Genomic DNA, 17757 nt, shown 5'->3' on the forward strand with positions numbered 1-17757 from the left:
AGGGGAAAAAAAAGAAAAAAAAAAAAAAAACAAAAAAAACCCCTCTCAACTTAAAGGCACCCAGCGGTGGTCTGGGCTCTTGAATAAAAAGGAGGGCGGGTTCTTGTGTCTGGAAGTTATCCCCCATGTGGGGCAAGTCAGCATTCCAAGAAGGTGGTAGGGGTGGGGGTGATGGGTAGGAAGGGTGGTGGGCATTGTAAGGATTGGTGAAGAAATGAGAAGGCAGGCCTGGATGACCTTGAACTGTCCCCTTTTCACTCTGGACTTTTGTCAGTCTATGGGAGTAGCAAGAACTATGCCCATTTTAAAGACAGAAGAACAGAGCCACAAAAGAGTTTTAAAGAACGAATAACCAAATTAGTCCCAAGACCTTGACTTCCCTCCCTCTCCCTGAACTCTCTCAAGCCCTTAGCAATATGTCCACACAACGCAACTGGGCCTCGAGGTTTCCTAACAACCCCTTCCTGACTCTCCCTGCCGCCTCCTGCTAGACCCTCCACTGTGGCCTGTTATGTCTGTATCCTCTCTGTCAGTCCCAGAGGAAACCGCCTGAGTGAGTGTCTCCCATGACAGATGGAAAGAAACACACCTCTAACGGTGCAATGTCAGACCTCCTGATCTTACATGAAGGCAGTATTTCTGGGTGGGATTCTATTCCTAGGCCCCCTCTAGGAAAGATGAAGGACAATGGGGGGACTCCTTTCCTGACCTCAGGAGGGCGGGCTCCACCCACTCACTTTTGCCGCAGGACAGAAGCTTCTTTCCAGCCTCCCTGCCAGAGGGAAAGGACTGCAGAGCACCGGCCTAGCCAACCTGGGAATTTTCAAAGCCTCCCTGTTCCACACAGACCTTTCTTTGATCGACAATCAAAGCTTGAGGGAAAAGCAGCCTTTGGAAGCAGCCCTTGGCAATGGCTCACACGCAGTGGCATTCTGACGGGTGGTAAAAATATCTCTCTGGTGTTCAGTGCCGGCTGTTGCCACCGTCGCAGTTTCCAAGATCCTGTCTCCATGCCCAGGGCCTCAGCGGCCTCCCCAGCTGTCCACACACACACACACCCCAGGAGCCAGAACACAGGTCACCCAGCCCCTGACCACCGGCCACCCTCAAACCCACAAGGGCAGCCCCAATCGCTGCGGCCAGGCACCAGCAAAAATGCTCTTAAAAGCCACTGGAGAGGGAGATTTAGTCTCAGAAATACTGCAGCACATGCCTAATGAGCTAATTAAACAGGAACATAAATAATTACTCCCCTATCAGAGTGAGAGGACTTGGGGGGAGAGGGCGGGATGCTGACTGGAGGAGTTGCGGGAGAGATGGGTGAGCTGTGATGCTCTGGAGGGGGAGATGGGAAACTCCTCTCTCCGCCGTGCCTGTGGGCTGGGCCTCGGGGAGGTTCCCGGGCCAGGCAGACGCAGCTCCAAGGATTCTGCAGAAAACTCATCACAAGATGCCATTTTGTCTCCTTCCTGAGTATTTCCTGCTCACTCACATCCCCACACCCTGACCTCCCTCCCACTATCATAACAAGCCAGGAGGGGAAATTTCAGTGGGAGGGGTCCTTCTCCCACTTTATGGATACAGGCATTAAGGAGCAGGAGGGTCCAACAGCCACGGTGTACCTGGTCTCCCTGCCTCCGCCCCTGCCCGCTGTGGTCTCCAGATTCTGTAGTCAGCCAGAATTGTCTTTCTTAATCGCATCATGCCACTCTCCTGTGCTCATCCCTGCAATGACTCTCGTCTCATCCCACATAAAGCCCAAGGCCTCACCATGGCCTGTGAGGCCCTACCCGATCCAGCTGCATCCAGTTCTCTGACCTCACTCACTGTCACTCTCCCTCCAGACGCAGGGGAGTCTGGCTGCGTCTCCCAACAGGACAAGGACATCCTACCCCAGGGCCTTTGTCGTTGCTCTTTCTCTCACTGCATTCTGGTCCCCGCTCCAATATCACTTTTTAGAAAGGCCATCTCTGGCCACCCATATAAAACAGCGCTCCCCAGTGCATCCTTACACTACTTATTTCTTTTCCTAGTGCACATTTAAAATTTTTCTTCCCTCTCCTCCATAAGAACGTAAGCTCCTTGTAGACCAAGGCTTTGCCTATTTTGTTCTAACCCTATGGTCTTGAGTAGATTCTACCCCAAAGCGTGCACTCAACAAGTATCTACTGGTTGAATAAATAAAAAACCTAGATACTGAGAGTCAAAGTGCAGTTTGTGCCTAGACCATCCGGTTCCAAATCAGTTTTTCCGTCACAGGTCGTTTCTCCCCTCAGAGCTTGACACTGGCTCCCCACGGCCAGAAGGAGAAAGCCTGAAGTCAGGACAGCTACAAAAATCTAGCTTCACCACCTCCAAGCTGGGAAATCTCATAAGTCGCAATGCCTTCCTATCCCTCAGAGTCTTCATCCGTCAAATGGCAACGCCATAGGCTTAAAGTACCATGTAAGAGAGTTAAATACACAGCCCATCTTTAAAACAATACCTGGAATGTAGTTCAGCTCAGTTCAGTTGCTCAGTCATGTCTGACTCTTTGCGACCCCATTTATCACAGCACGGAATGTAGGTAGGGCTCAGTAAATACAGCTACTCTGTGTGACACTCCAGGCCACCCACAGTCTACCCTCTTCCATTCTCTCTGAACAAACCTCCTATTGTTTCCATAGACCAGAGGGTATCAAAAAGTGGCCCTGGATGGACAGCATCAGCACCACTGGGAGAATACATTAGAATTGTAGATTCTCAGACCCCACTCCAGACCGAATGGGTCAGAAACCCAGGGGGGTAGGGCCCTGCATCGCTGTGCTAACAGTGCTAAGTTTGGTGGGTGATTCTGATGTGTGCTCAAGTTTGAGACCCACTGCACTAGAGATCGGAGAAGGCAATGGCACCCCACTCCAGTACTCTTGCCTGGAAAATCCCATGGACAGAGGAACCTGGTAGGCTCCAGTCCATGGGGTCGCTAAGAGTCAGGCACGACTGAGCGACTTCACTTTTACTTTTCAATTTCATGGACTGGAGAAGGAAATGGCAACCCATTCCAGTGTTCTTGCCTGGAGAATCCCAGGGACAGAGGAGCCTAGTGGGCTGCCGTCTGTGGGGTCGCACAGAGTCGGACACGACTGAAGTGACTTAGCAGCAGCAGTAGCAGCACTAGAGAGAGCGTTTCCACCAAACAAGCCAGCTGTGGTGGACTGAGCTGTTGAACCTGTTCCTTCACTTCTCTTTAACTGGGCTTTCTCAGGTGTTTAGTGGTAAAGAATCCACTTGCAATGCAGGAGATGCAGGTCTAATCCCTGGGTCAGGAAGATCCCCTGGGTAAAGGAAACGGCGACCCACTCCAGTCTTCTTGCCTGGAGAATCCCATGGACAGAGGAGCCTGGTGAGCTGCAGTCCAGAGGTTTACCAGAGGTTTTGGTCCATGGGGTCGCAAAAGAGTCAGATATGACTGAGCAACTAAATACCAACAAAATGAAATCACAGTCTTGCCATGGCCTGACCGTGGGTGATGTGCACGCCCTGCCCCTTGACTTTGGGCTTGGCCTTGTAACTTGTTTTGCCCCATGAGATTTAGCCGATGTAATACCAGCAGAGGCTTGATGTTTGCTTCTTCACCTACCCTCTTCATTTATGCTATCACCATGAGAAAAATATACTCTGGGTGACCACTGCCCCCGTACCTGAGCTTCAGAACAAAACACATGGAGAAGATTTAAACCAGACTTGGAGCCTGGAGCCCAGCCCAGCTGAGACCCAGCGAATTCCAACCAACCTATACACCCACAAGGAAGAAGATTCAATAGGCTGTAAGCTACTGAGATTTTTGGACTTGTTTGTCACGCAGCATTATTATTGTGGCAGCACTGACTAATACACCAGGGTTTTCAGGGGTCTTGACCAGGCCTGATCATTCCTGCCTTGGCCTCTTTCTTATTGGTTCCACCTAAAACAGCTAACCCTTCCGTTCTTCCTTCCAAATCCCACCTACTCCCCAGGACATAGCTTATAGCCCATTCCACCTACTTCCAGAAGCTCTGCCCACCCAGCCACAGAATACACCCCTCCCCACCCAGGCTTGTGAATGCACTTCCATTAGCTCATGAAAAAGCTCAAGTAGATCAACTTCACCAAGCAATTCATTTACATTTTCATCTTTTAGGTGGTCAGTTACTAAACTGAACAGCCCCCTAACTTAGTATCATCACTAATGAATTACCTGGTTAGAAGGTTGAGTGTTTAATAGTTCCGAGTGACATTTACTTTCTGAACAGGTACCTTCTTGATAAGGCAGTAGAAGTTGAGTTCCCACATCTGGACCCATACCCACCCCCTCACAGCATCAGCACTGCAGCCACAGCTCTAGTGGGAGGCCCTCTCTGGAGCCCACCCCAGCTAGAAATAGCTCTCCTTTGTAAATAGTTAATGAGCTTATTCATCCGCGTTGCACGTCTCCGTGGCCCCGCTCTCACCCTGGGCTGGCACATCACAGTCTGTGGTTCTGTGTGATCCTGTTCACTCTCCATCCCCCACCACCTCTGAGGCTCTGAAGATGATGGGCGTTAATTTGACTTCACGTCTGGAGCCCTTCTGTCACCCACAGGGTGCCCACTCTCCTCACACACACACTTGCCAGATCATAGGTCTAATTGGCAAAGACTCAGACATCCCCCTCGGCTTCTTTCTCTGTCTCAGCGTCTCTAGAGATGAGAAAAGAGCGCTTGCTCACACAGAGGAGAAAAGCAGCCCAGATCATCTCCCTTCCCCAGGCTGGATTCAGCTACATGTGCAGGCTGCTGGCTCCCGGGATGGTGTGGGCAGGTAGATGCTAAGAGATGTGTATGACACTGATGCTTTCACCCATAGAGCTCTCTGGGGCTGCACACCGGCCGGGCATCCATCCTCCCCCAACTCCCCAGCAGATCCCTGACTTTATTTGGGAAAGCAACATACCTGAACAAACAGCCAACTGTCTCAACCTCTGATGCAGACTGAGGAAATACAACGGACAGAAGTGGGAGTCTTGGGGTGGGATTCCTGGGGGACTCTTTCAGTGGACTGACTCAGGGACTTCTCTGGCAGTCCGATGGTTAAGACTTCACCTTTCAATGCAGGGCTTGTGGGTTCAATCCCTGGTTGCAGAGCTAAGACCCCACATGCCTCCCAGCCAAAAAAAAAAAAACTAACATAAAACAGAAGCAGTATTGTAACAAATTCAATAAAGACTTTCAAAAACTAAATAAATAAAGGGGCTGACTCATCTGAAAGGTTGGTGCCTGTCTTCCTTCATCTGGCTTTCCTGGGAGCAGACTCTAAGACAAAGATTTGAGTGCCAATAGTTGATCTGGGACCAGGACTCTCTTCTTTTGGGGAAGAAGGTCCATACAGGGTAGGTATGTCGCTAAGCAAGTTACCATCATGAGCAATCTGGGTTCAGTCGTATCGGGACCCTCTGGGGGACTGCATAGATTACGCTTCAGCTGTCTTTCTTCCCCACCTAGGGGAGGAAGCTGGGGTGTTAATCCTTCCTGGCATAGACTGGGGCTGCTTCTGGGGACATCAGCTCTCCTCCACTTCAGCAGCCCTCTCTGTGGGCTGGGCACGCAGGAGGAAGTCCTGGGGGGAAGGGTCAGTGAGCACAGAGGCAGAGAGTCACATGTTAAAGGTTGTGCAACTTGAGAAGGAGCCTCAGTTCCTGAGGTCCATGGAACTCCCATGCCAGCCCTGAGCACCAACCCTCTGGAATTCCATTACATGACAGAAACAAATCCCCAGTTTGGTCAAACTGCTATAGTCAGATCTTTGCGATAAGAAGCAGTTCGCACTATCTGAAACTGCTCTTCTTCATGGCTTACATCTCTTCCCATTTCACAACACCTTTGGGAGTCACTAGCATCCCCATTCTGCAGACGAGAAGCCTGAGGCTCAGAGAAGGAAAGGGAGGGGAGATGAGAGCCCATATCTGGAGTCCCTGATTCTAGCCTCCTGGTATTTATCACTCAGCCTCAGCCAAAGGGCAAGAAAAATGACTCCAGCACCTAAAATGCACAAAGCGCTTTTGTTTCCTAAATGTTTCACATACTTCATCTCTTTGGAGATGACCCTGTTTGAAAGAGTTTATATTTCAGTGTTATAGATGAAACAAAGTCTAAGAGAGGTGAGATGATAAAGGCATGGGAGAGCCGGGATGGGAACCCTGGTCTTTTGACTTCTCCCACCAGAAGTTCAGATACCAAAGCCCCAGCTGTGGGATTTATAGCAGCTCACCTCCCAGCAATGTCCACTCCCCAGGCACAAGGGCCCCATGTGGAACACACATCAGAGTCGCTGGAAGAATTTTAAAAACAGGGATGCTTGGGTCGCACCTGAAGCTGGCTTGGGATCTCCTGGAGACAGGATGCAGCTCCCCATGGATTCCAGCGCAAACCAGGCTTGGGGAGCACCAGCGTGATGGGAAACCTCAGGTTCGGTGTCAGAATGCCTACGTTTCACACCTGCCTGACTCCCGGCTCTCCTGGAGCTGTTAGGAGGCTAAAAGGAGCTGACTCTCTGGTTCTCCCTTCACTACAAGGGGGAAAAGCCACATTCCAGGAGAAAAGCAGGCTGGATACACACTGTAATAATTTTACTCCTGTTAATTTTCTCTCTTCAGATATGTCTTCAGACAGAACTTTTTGAGACTAGAGGGAATGACACGTGGAGAATTTAGTTACCTCTGAACTGATGCCCTGAAGGGTTTGCATCTGAGTGGTGTTCATCTTGTGTGGAGCAAGAGGGGCAGGATGAGAAAGTAGTGATGCGATTTGAGATGCTCCTGGAAGGCACCCCTGAAAAATATCTCTCCTATGCTGAAACCTGCTCTGGGCTTTGAAATTACACCCTTAAAGATTCACTGTTTGGGGTCTTTCAGAGCTTCCAGTTAAACTACAAAGATTTCTGAAAGGGATTACGTCTTATATCTTGATCTCTTAAAACATTATCAGATTGTTTTCCCAGGTTACAGCTCTCTTGGAGTAAGTTTTGAAGAATGGAGCCACAAGAAGAAGCCTGGAGAACAAGGACAGGAAGAGAGGGCTAAGTAGGGAAAGTTGTCAGGCTCCTAATAACAGTAAGTACTGACATGTTTCTGATACTTCATAGTTGACCATGTAAATGTGCTTCCAAATATGTGATCTCATTCAGTTCATGCCACTAGTGGTATAAATATGAGTGGCTTAGTGATTTGCCCATGATCCCAGCACTAGTAAATGGTAAAGTTGGGGTGCAAACTCAGGTTCTAGAAGTGCTATATTACTGGCAGTGCATTTGGCCTAGCTTTAAAAAACTACATTTCCCAGCCTCCCTTGCAGACAGATATGGCCAAAAGAGATAGAAGCAGAAGTTACTGGAGGGAGAACCTCCCCTCCGTTGCCCTCTTATCCTTCTGCTTTTCATCTTTCCCACTGTATAGAAAGGAGATGTGATAGCTGGCACGCCAGCAGCCATTTCTCACCATGAGGAAACCTTAAAGACAGAACCTGTGTGCTGAGGATGGCTGAGCAGAAAAGTGGGAGCTGGGTTCTTGGTGGCCAGGCTGCCCAGAAACCCAGACTAAACTCCCTTCCACTGACTTCTTTTACACAAGAGACATAAACCCTTATGAATTTAAATCTCTTTTGGTTGAGTTTTCTGTTCATCCTAATTGCTATGGCTAGGCCTTAGAAATGTGAGGAAAGAAACGAAAACTGGAAGAGAAAATCTCAGCAGCCTCCCAGTGAATTACCCCATCCTTCTGAGAAAAAGAAGTCACAGCTGGTGTCCCTCAGCCCAAGTCTCCAGCCTTAAGGAAAACTCCTTGGGATATTAGTGAGAAGTTTCACACAGCATGTACCTGGCATTGGATGTGGGCATGATATTTCTAGTCTTTGCTTTGTGGAACATTGGGAAATCTCCTCAATTCATTAAAGACTCAGTTTCCTGAGCTATAAAATGGATATAATATTTGTCTTGGCCATCCCTGCTTCTTGATGTCAGATTTCAATAGTCAAACAGTGTAAAAAAATATAAAATCCAAGGCAGGCTGATTTTGGCTCTAACCAGGGAGTTCACGGGAATCTTTCTGCCCCAGTTACCCCAACTTTCTCCTTTATACATTTTTTCCCTGACAGTGGGGTCCAATCCAACCTTTCAGTAGAAGCTGAGATGTCTGTGGAGGCAGCTGAATCAAAGAATCCTCCCCCTGCATAGATGGGAGCTCTTATATCTGGTATGGCCCTCCCTGGCTTCCTTGGTGGCTCAGATGGTAAAGAATCTGCCTGCAATGCAGGAGACCGGGTTCAGTCCCTGGGTTGGGAAGATTCCCTGGAGGAGGGAATGACTATGCACTCCAGTATTCTTACCTAGAGAATTCCACGGACAGAGACACCTGGTGGGCTATAGACCATGGGGTCACAAAAAGTTGGACACGACTGAGTGACTAACACTATAGGGAGCATCCTCCCCAGAAATTTCTCCCCATATTCATAGGATCGTAGGTTCATTAGTAAATTCCCCTCTACCCTTTTGTGGAGTTCCAATTTGCTGCACTTTCATGGGGTAGGGGGCAGGGGCAATCTCCACTGGGGTATTGATTCAAAATGATGGAGTAGGCAGATTGAATCTGCCTTATTTTTTCCCTAGATGGGAGACAGACCAACAGTAATAATAATAGTAATAATAAAATGCCCCACTCTAGCCCTGCAAAACTCAACAAGGTGAGTTCAAGGTGGGGATTATGTCATGGAGGAATATGGTACCGGAAGTTCAGTTCAGTTCAGTCGCTCAGTTGTGTCCAACTCTTTGCGACCCCATGAATCGCAGCACGCCAGGCCTCCCTGTCCATCACCAGCTCCCGGAGTTCACTCAGATTCATGTCCATTGAGTCCGTGATGCCATCCAGCCATCTCATCCTCAGTCATCCCTTTCGCCTCCCCAATCCCTCCCAGCATCAAAGTCTTTTCCAATGAGTCAACTCTTCGCATGAGGTGGCCAAAGTACTGGAGTTTCAGCTTTAGCATCATTCCTTCCAAAGAAATCCCAAGGTTGATCTCCTTCAGAATGGACTGGTTGGATCTCCTTGCAGTCCAAGGGACTCCCAAGAGTCTTCTCCAACACCACAGTTCAAAAGCATCAATTCTTCGATGCTCAGCCTTCTTCACAGTCCAACTCTCACATCCATCGGTTAAAGATAAAGTTGCAGCAGGTCATAGAATGGCTACTATCTTCCACCACCTTCAGGGTCTCTTGCCTCATAAGCCCTCACTTTTGCTATGTGGAGATGATGGCAGCAGAATAAGCCTCACGAAGACAAGGCTGCATCCTGGCTAATTCCATGCTGTGCTTTAGAAGCACGCTGGCTGTTCCTCTGCCCCTCCCGGGGACTGTTCCAACATCACGCCTGGTGACAGATGTTCTTGACGACTCTTAGAGACAAGTGTTTGCAAATGTCACTCGGGCTGATAAAAACATGTGGGACACTTACCCTACCAGGTCATACCAGGGATGGGGCACAGCTGGGATGGACCGTGGCTCTCTCCTTGGGGAGGGGAGGCCCCCTTCTTTCTGACTCCCCTCTCCCAGCCTTCTTCCCCTCATTGACTCCCCCACCTCTGACACTGTCCCCATGAATACCAGTCACTTCCTGAAAGGGCAGGCCCTGGGGCTGACAGATGCAGGAGTCAGTCTTCCCTGGTCACATGGTCCCACTTGTGGACTGTCTGTGTCTAGTATGACCCAGAGCTGCCTGCAGGGCTCCGTTGTGGGTACTCAGGGAAGGCAAATGCCTTGGGAGGTCAGCAAAAACCCTTAGGTAATTAGAGAGCTAATCATCTGATAATTAAAAAAAGCAAGACACTATTTCACAGCCAAATTCAAATCCTGAGTTATCCATGGTTTGGGATTAGCCAGGCCTCTGCTTTCCCTTCCTGGTGTGTAGATTGTTGTTGTTTGTCATAGTTCAGTCACTAATCGTATCTCTTTTTCAACCCCATGGATGATAGCCCACCAGGATTGTCCATTGGATTTCCCAGGCAAATCAACTGGAGTAGATTGCCATTTCCTTTCCCAGGAGATCTTCCTGACCCAGGGATCAAACCCGCACCTCCTGAACTGCAAGCAGATTCTTTACTGCTGAGCCCTGAATTGCAAGCAGATTCTTTACTGCTGAGCTAGCAGGGAAGCCTAGGTATATAGACTAGAACCTGATGGTTCACACACAGCTCCCAGCTCCCAGGGTTTCTGCAGGCCCATGGTGTCAGTCAGTGGTCACCTGTCAATGACATGTCCAATCTGGCTGGACAATTAAGCCTCCACCAAGGTCCCTGTCTGCAACCTCAGGCCCTGGGCTCAGACCCCTATGAGACAGGGCACCCTAACCCTGGGAGGCAAGATGCCATGTGGCCCCAATTGGCAAAAGCAGGTGGATTTAGCAACTGTGGTAACCATATTGTCTTGATCATGGGATAATAAGCCTTAAACAGAGTCACAGACCATCAGGGTGGGACCGTTTAAGCCAAATGTTACAGTCAGGCTGCCCACTGGGCATCCCCGGTGTGGAATCAGCTTGAATCGTCCTGGTATGGGCAGCTCGCTACCTTGCGGCAGCTCTTGCTTTGTGTGCTGTCGGGCAGCCCTGATGTTCGCTTCCATTCTGTTCAGTGCACCAGATATTGACCCACTAGTTGTCATGGGTCAGGTCTCGCTAGGAGCGCGGGATACGGAGATGAGGATGCATGCACAGCACACGTTAGAGAGGAAGAAAGACACAAGCCAAGTCATTCTGCAGCCAGATGGAGAGCAACGAGAGAGGTAGGCACAGGTGCTGCACTTGGAATTTTTTTGTTGCAATGGGCCGATGCCTGCTTTAGAGTGTGTGTTTGTGTGTGTGTGTGTGTTCTCTTCTACTCGTACGTTCTGTGAATAAATTAAAGGATATATGACTTCTTTCCCAAATCCTGTCATCACCAACCTCTGCCCATCTCACAAGATTCTAGAATCCCATTCTCATCAGTGGATCTCTGGATATATTGCCACTGGTGAAGATAATCTCTGAAGACTGTGTCTTCCTGTAGTAAATGTGTTACAGCTCTGCTTTGACCAGCTCAAAATGACTCAGTGGTTAAAACTGCAACCTCCTGTGATCTCAGCACTTGACTTCTGTTAACACAGCCCCCAATTACAGGAGTCTTTTGGCAGCTCCATCACTTTTCAGCCACAACATCCTTGAGATCAGCTAAAACTCTGAGCCGATGCCACACAAAACTCCCATCAAGCCAGATTTTCTTCATCTTGAACTATGGCAGCTGAGTATTTGAACCAAAAAGAATACATATTTTCTGTGTCATCATCCATGTCAATAAGAAAATATTCTGAGCAGCGCAGAATGGGGCAGGTGTGGAGGTACAAGCCAGAGGCTTTCTCGCATGTGCACAGCAATTTGGTAAGCAGTCTGGTCCCAGAGCACAGGGCTGAGCTCTCTGCGCTGCGCGGCAGCTTCCCACTAGCTGTCTATCTACACGTTAGTGAATATTGTGTCAGTGAGGGTGGGGTGGGAGGGAGGCTCACGGGGGAGGGAACATATGTGTACTTACAGGCGACTCACCCTGTCGCATGGCAGAAACTGACACAACATTGTAAAGCCATTATTCTCCAATTAAAACTAAATTTTTGGAAAAAAGGAACTAAAAAATAATCTGGTTGACAAGTTCATTTCACAGTTTACGCATCTCCGTTTTCGCCCAAACTCAGGGTGGGGTTTTTGTCACCTGTCCTTTACAGCTGTGATGCACTCTGTTTACGGCAGTGAGTCTCAGCCACTGGAAACCCGCTAGGATGTTTTCCAACAGCATCTATCACCCCAGAGGTTCTGGTCCACCTTGCCCCATGGAGACACACGGGGATGAATGCGTCTCGTGGAGAGAATCTCGTTGTCAAGAGGGCTGTCACTGGGAAGGGCTGTCCTTGTGAATGATGAAAAGAACTACTGGGTCAGAAAATAGTGAATATAACGTAAGAAAGACTCACAGATATAGAGAACAAACTAGCGGTTATACCAGTCGGGCGGAGGGGCAAGATTGGGATAGGGGATTAAGAAGATTAAAGATTTAAAGATGAAGAATAATTTAAACTATTACGTTTAAAATAAATAAGCTACAACGATGCATTGTACAACACAGGGAATATAGCCAGTATTTTGCAGGAGCTATAAATGGAATATAACCTTTAAAAGCTGTGAATCACTATGTTGTACATCTGTAAATTATGTGCATCAACTATATTTCAATTAAAACACGAAAAAGAAAAAGAACTGGGTCATAGTGTCCCCTGAAGACAACTCAATACCTAGGTATGATTTAGCCCCTTGGGAGTCCTTGTGGGGTTCTGGCAATTGGCATTCTTTGCCAAGGGCTTACAGCCATCTGTTGAGCAATCCCTTCTGGAATTTGGAATGTCCACGCCCAGCCTAGCATCCTATGCTTTATATGAGTCTAGTCTTCAAAAGCAGAATATCTGCGCTTTCCCCATCTTGGGCACTCCTCTTTCTGTCCCCGCTGTCTCAAGCTCACTCCCACGGGCTTGGAACCCTGGCTTGTATCCTCTAGTCCTGGGATGTGACCCTTGGGGCCTGGGGACCAGAACAAACGCAGGGCGGTATGAGGTGTCTCAGCTGGCCTTGGGTCCCTCCCTGAGTATTGGTCTTGCCTCTTCCACACGGCCTGGATTCAAGTTCTGACTCTGAAACCTTGAGACAGTTTCTTATATGGGAAGTGGAATAACGGTAGTTCTCAACCCCCCGGGGTTTTGGAAAAACTGTTGAGTTCATATGTATAAAGTCCTCAGAATAGTGCCTGGTTCAAACAAGCTCTTGATGCAAATTTGTACCATTATTGCTGTGGCTGTTCTTGAGGGGAAAGGGAGGCGATTTGGAAACTGTGGCTTTGCCTGCTGCTCTTGTCCAGTCTTCCTGCAGCCTCCTTCTCAGCCAGCAGGTTTGTCCTTCCTGCGACAAACATGGATTAAAAGCCCTGCAGTGAGCATCTCTGTATCGGATATTGTTGTTGTCTAGTCACTCAGTCCTGTCCAACTCTTTGCGACCCCATGGACTGCAGAACGCCAGGTTTTCCCGTCCTTCACCATCTCCCAAAGTTTGCTCAAACTCATGCCCACTGAGTCAGTGATTCCATCGAACTATCTCCCCCTCTGTCGTCCCCTTCTCCTCCTGCTTTCAACCTCACCCAGCATCAGGGTCTTTTCCAAAGATTCGGCTCTTCCCATTAGGCGGCCAAAGTATTGGAATTTCAGCTTTACCATCAGTCCTTCCAATGAACATTCAGGGTTGATTTCCTTTAGGATTACTAATTTGAGCTCCTTGTTGTCCAAGAGACTCTCAGGAGTCTTCTTTAGAACCACAGTTTGAAAGCTGAAATTCTTTGGTGCTCAGCCTTCTTTATGGTCCAACTCTCACATCCATACATGATTACTGGGAAAACCATAGCTTTGACTACGCGGACCTTTGTCAGCAAAGTGATGTCTCTGCTTTTTAACATGCTGTCTAGGTTTGTCATAGCTTTTCTTCCAAGGAGCAAGTGTCTTTTAAATTCATGGCTGCAGTCACCATCCACAGTGATTCTGGAGTCTAAGAAAATAAAATCTGTCACTGTTTCCACTTTTTCCCCATCTATTTGCCATGAAGTGATGGGACTGGATGCCATGATCATAGTTTTTTGAGCGCTGTCATATTCATCTTCGGGTAGAAACCTTTCTGCCCCTCTTGTGAACACGTCGCTGTTGAAGGCTGAGCATGTCACAGAGCCACCGTGCAGCCCGGTTGGTGTCTCTTCTTTCCTGTGGGGCCAGTTTGCTTTCTAAAAACCTACTGCTCTTCCTTGGAGTCTCCTATTTGTCCTAACAGCCAGTTGTACTGTAAGGACGAAGGCAGAATGGCCACGGTGGCTGAATTTCGGAACTGAAGTCAGGGGCGCGGCCTTGGGAGAGTTTAATTCTCCTGGTCTTTTATACTTCCTGGTATGTCCAGGAGAGTGAAATGAAATACTTGCTTCTTGGAAAGCTATGTGTAAAACCCACAGTAAGCTGACAAAAATGCCGTCTAGTGATTGCCAGTACTATTAACTGGCTACAGACACACACTGGCCTTTTCCTTTAAATTTTGGAAATCTGGCCTCTTAAAGATTGAGCTGTGTATCTAACCTTCCTCTTCCCTTTGCCCCCCCAGGATGGCAGACAAGATAATGGTCTCACTCTCACCATTACTGTTACTCCTACCCCTATTGCTAATAACAACAACAATAATCACTTGTATTGCCTGAACACTTACTACGTGCCTGCACGATTCAGAAAGCTTTCCATGATGTTTCTCTTCTAATCTTCAAGACCTCAATAAGGGGAAGTCAGCACTGTCATCTGAATTTTTTCCCTAAGCTTCCTGATGCTTCCATTTACTTTTCTTTCTTGCACTTTGCTTATTACACTCGGCAAATGCTGTATTTTTTACAAATTGAAGATCTGAGGCCATGTTGCATTAAAGAAGTCTATAGCTGATGTTTATCTAACAGCATTTTCTCTCTTCATGTCTCTGTGTCACACTTTGGTAATTCTCTCACAATTTCAAAATTTTTTCATTATTATTATATTTGTTATGGTGTCCGTGACCAGTGATCTTTGGTGTTACTACTATGATTCTCTGAAGGCTCAGATGACGGTTGGCACTTTTTAGCATTAAGGTATTTTTTAATTAAAGTGTGTACATTGCTTTTTGAGACATAATGTTATTGCACATTTAATAGACTACAGTATAGTGGCAGCATAACTTTCATATGCACTGGGAAACCAAACAATTGATGTGGCTGGCTTTATTGCAATATTCGCTTTATTGCCATGGTCTGGAACCCAATCCAAAATTATCTCCAAAGTCTGCCTATATTTCTACTTATAAAGCTAGTGTCTCTAAGATCTCAATCACCAAATAAAAGCGGTTTGAATTCAGCTTTGAGTGACTTCAGAAGCATAACTCTGACCCCTCTTGGGGTCCTCCCAGGATTTCTGAGATGTCTCAGGGAGGGGCTCCATCTTGGCAGTCTTGGCTTTTTGCCACCTTGATGCCAGCACCTCTTCCCTTACAAACTGCATTTCCTTTCATTCTATGCCTGTGTAGGCCTCAGAGCTGGTAGCTTTTCGCCTTTACACTTTATATCAAAGTCAAAACCATATAATAAATTCACAAGTGAAGCAATATACTTATTTTCAAAAGGTCAACCTCACACGCTATCAAAGAAATGCAAATTAAAACAAGTTCCATTTTTCACCTATGAGATTGGCAAAAATGAAAGTAATTATATATCTATAATTGGCAAGGGTGTGGTCAAAATGGGTACCTCTCACTGGTGAGAGGATAACTAAGGGTTTATACGCAATGTATAAAGATCATTATTTACCTATGAAACCAGGGACTCAACCCCTAGGGAAATAGGCTAAGGAAATCACTGAAGTTTTGCATAACTATATTTATGTAAAAAGATATATCCATTGCTGCTTTACTGCTTTTCTTGCTTTTAATACTGAAAAATAGAAACAGCCTAAATGTCCAAAAATAAAAGATTGATTAAATAAATTATGTTATAGCCAAATGAAAAATATTTTAATATCGTGAGATCTAAGCAAGGTACAATGTTGAGTGAAAGAATTAAGAAACAAAAGGACATATTAGATTGATCATGAGTATTGTTTTAAAGTGAAATAAAACTTAGAGACCAAATGCTTTGGCTAACTGTGAGTGGTGGGATTACAGGCAACTTTTCTCTATCTCTTTATCATTTTGTCAATGTTCCAAATTTTCTACAAAGACTTACTTTTGTAAGCAGAAAAATACATATGTATATTGCTTAATTTCACATGTATGTCACATATATAACAATACATATTACTTAATTTCATATATATATGTATATATGAATGCATATACTTCAGTTAAGTTCTACTGCTGTTTTCGTTATATCCTGAGAAGGAAACTGTGCCCCAGACAAGTCACATATGTGACGCAAGGTAAGGGAAGTTCCTTGGCTCCACCAGGGTCCACGGTGTTCCCACCCTCCATCTCATGAGCTTCATTTGGTGAATAAATGCCTTTCTTCATCCACACCTTCCCATCCAGAGACCTATTCATCAGGTGAGAAAGTCAGAGCTGGAAGAAACCTCATCAATGGATCAAGGTCCTTGAGCTCTCTTGCACCATGGACCTTTCAGCTGTCTGGTAAAGTCTATGGGATCCCTTTTCAGAATAATCCTTTTGAATGCATAAGATAAAACACACAGGATTTCAAAAGAAACCATACATTCCTTGAGCTGTAAGACTCTAAGGCACATCTGTCATGTTTAACATAAGCCAGAATCTGGCTGCAAAGGAAACACACCTGTGGTCAGACTCCGACCCTTTAGCTTGGATTCATCATCTGATGGAGCCTTCCTTCTGAACAACTTAAGCAGTTCTGTTGCAGCTTTTGAGTCTTCACCTCCCTTCTACCAGCCTAAGAAATGACCCTTTGATCCTCACAGCAGATCAACAAAGTCAACACTATTGTCTCCATTTTACAGATGAAAAGACTGACGCCTGGAGAGGTCAGGAAAGCTGGGCAGGATGACCTAATATCCACTGGCTCACATGACCTGCTCTGGTTAATCAGAGCTCATCCAGGACTTTGGCGGAACAACTGGGACAGGGAGGCTCTTCTTCTAGGGCTGCCCAGAGGAAAGAGGTGTGTGACGGTGAAGGAAGAAAACAAAACTTAGGGAAGCAAAGAAACAGAGTGCAGGATGCTTGTGGGCCCTTTGATCTAGCTGGGTCTGAGGCAGGATGCTGAATTTCAGTTACGTGAACCAACATGTTACCTCTTCCTTTTTCTTCTTCAGCCAGTGTGGGCTTCCCTGGTGGGTCACACAGTAAACAATCTGCCTGCAATGCAGAAGACTCAGGTTTGATCCCTTGGTTGGAAAGATCCCCTGGTGAAGGGAATGGCTATCCACTCCAGTATTCTTGGAGAATTCCAAGGACAGAGGAGTCTGATGGCTACCGTCCATGGGGTTGCAAAGACCTGGACACAACTGAGCAACTAACAGTTTCACTTTCACCAGCAGACTAACTCAGGCGTGGATTATCCCCATTTTACAGATGAGGAAAACTGAGGCAGGGCAAGAGAATTAAATGATTAGCAAATGGCACCGTGATGATCTGAATTCTACACTTCCTGACCTTACCCATGACTGCCTATGAATCTAGGTGAAGGCCAGATTCCTCCTTCGTTGGAGGAGTCAGATCCTCTGGCCAAGAGATCTGCTTATTGTTATTGTGTGTCCTCCATCTAAGGCTCAAATGTGGCTGATTCATGTTGGTTGATGTATGACAAAACCATCACAATATTGTAAAATAATTAATTTTAAAAAAGAAGAAGAAAACTCGGAGCTCATAGTCGTTGAGACCACCTGGCACCGCCAGACCTCTGGGAGGCACCGTCCCCCGCATACATCTATCTTCAGGCTGCACCTGTAGGGCACCCTCTCCTTAAACTTGTACGTAATGTTCATTCTATTTCCTCTCACCTGCACAAATGGCACAGTTTGTCCCTGGACTCGCACAAACACCTCTAGGGGGCGGGGGTGGAGGGCGGCGTAGGTAGGAACCGCTCTGAACCCTCCCCATCACTTCCTCCAGGCCCATCTGGACACTTCCCTGCA

General features: G+C 47.0%; 1 protein-coding gene across 2 annotated transcripts in view; it reads right to left on the bottom strand.

The window, feature by feature from the left end:
• LRFN2 (leucine rich repeat and fibronectin type III domain containing 2) overlaps positions 1-17757 on the bottom strand; it is a 208455-nt gene that overhangs the window by 33547 nt on the left and 157151 nt on the right. The window lies entirely within an intron of this gene.

The sequence above is a fragment of the Ovis aries genome, chromosome 20 (assembly GCF_016772045.2).
Source record: "Ovis aries strain OAR_USU_Benz2616 breed Rambouillet chromosome 20, ARS-UI_Ramb_v3.0, whole genome shotgun sequence".
NCBI lineage: Eukaryota > Metazoa > Chordata > Mammalia > Artiodactyla > Bovidae > Ovis > Ovis aries.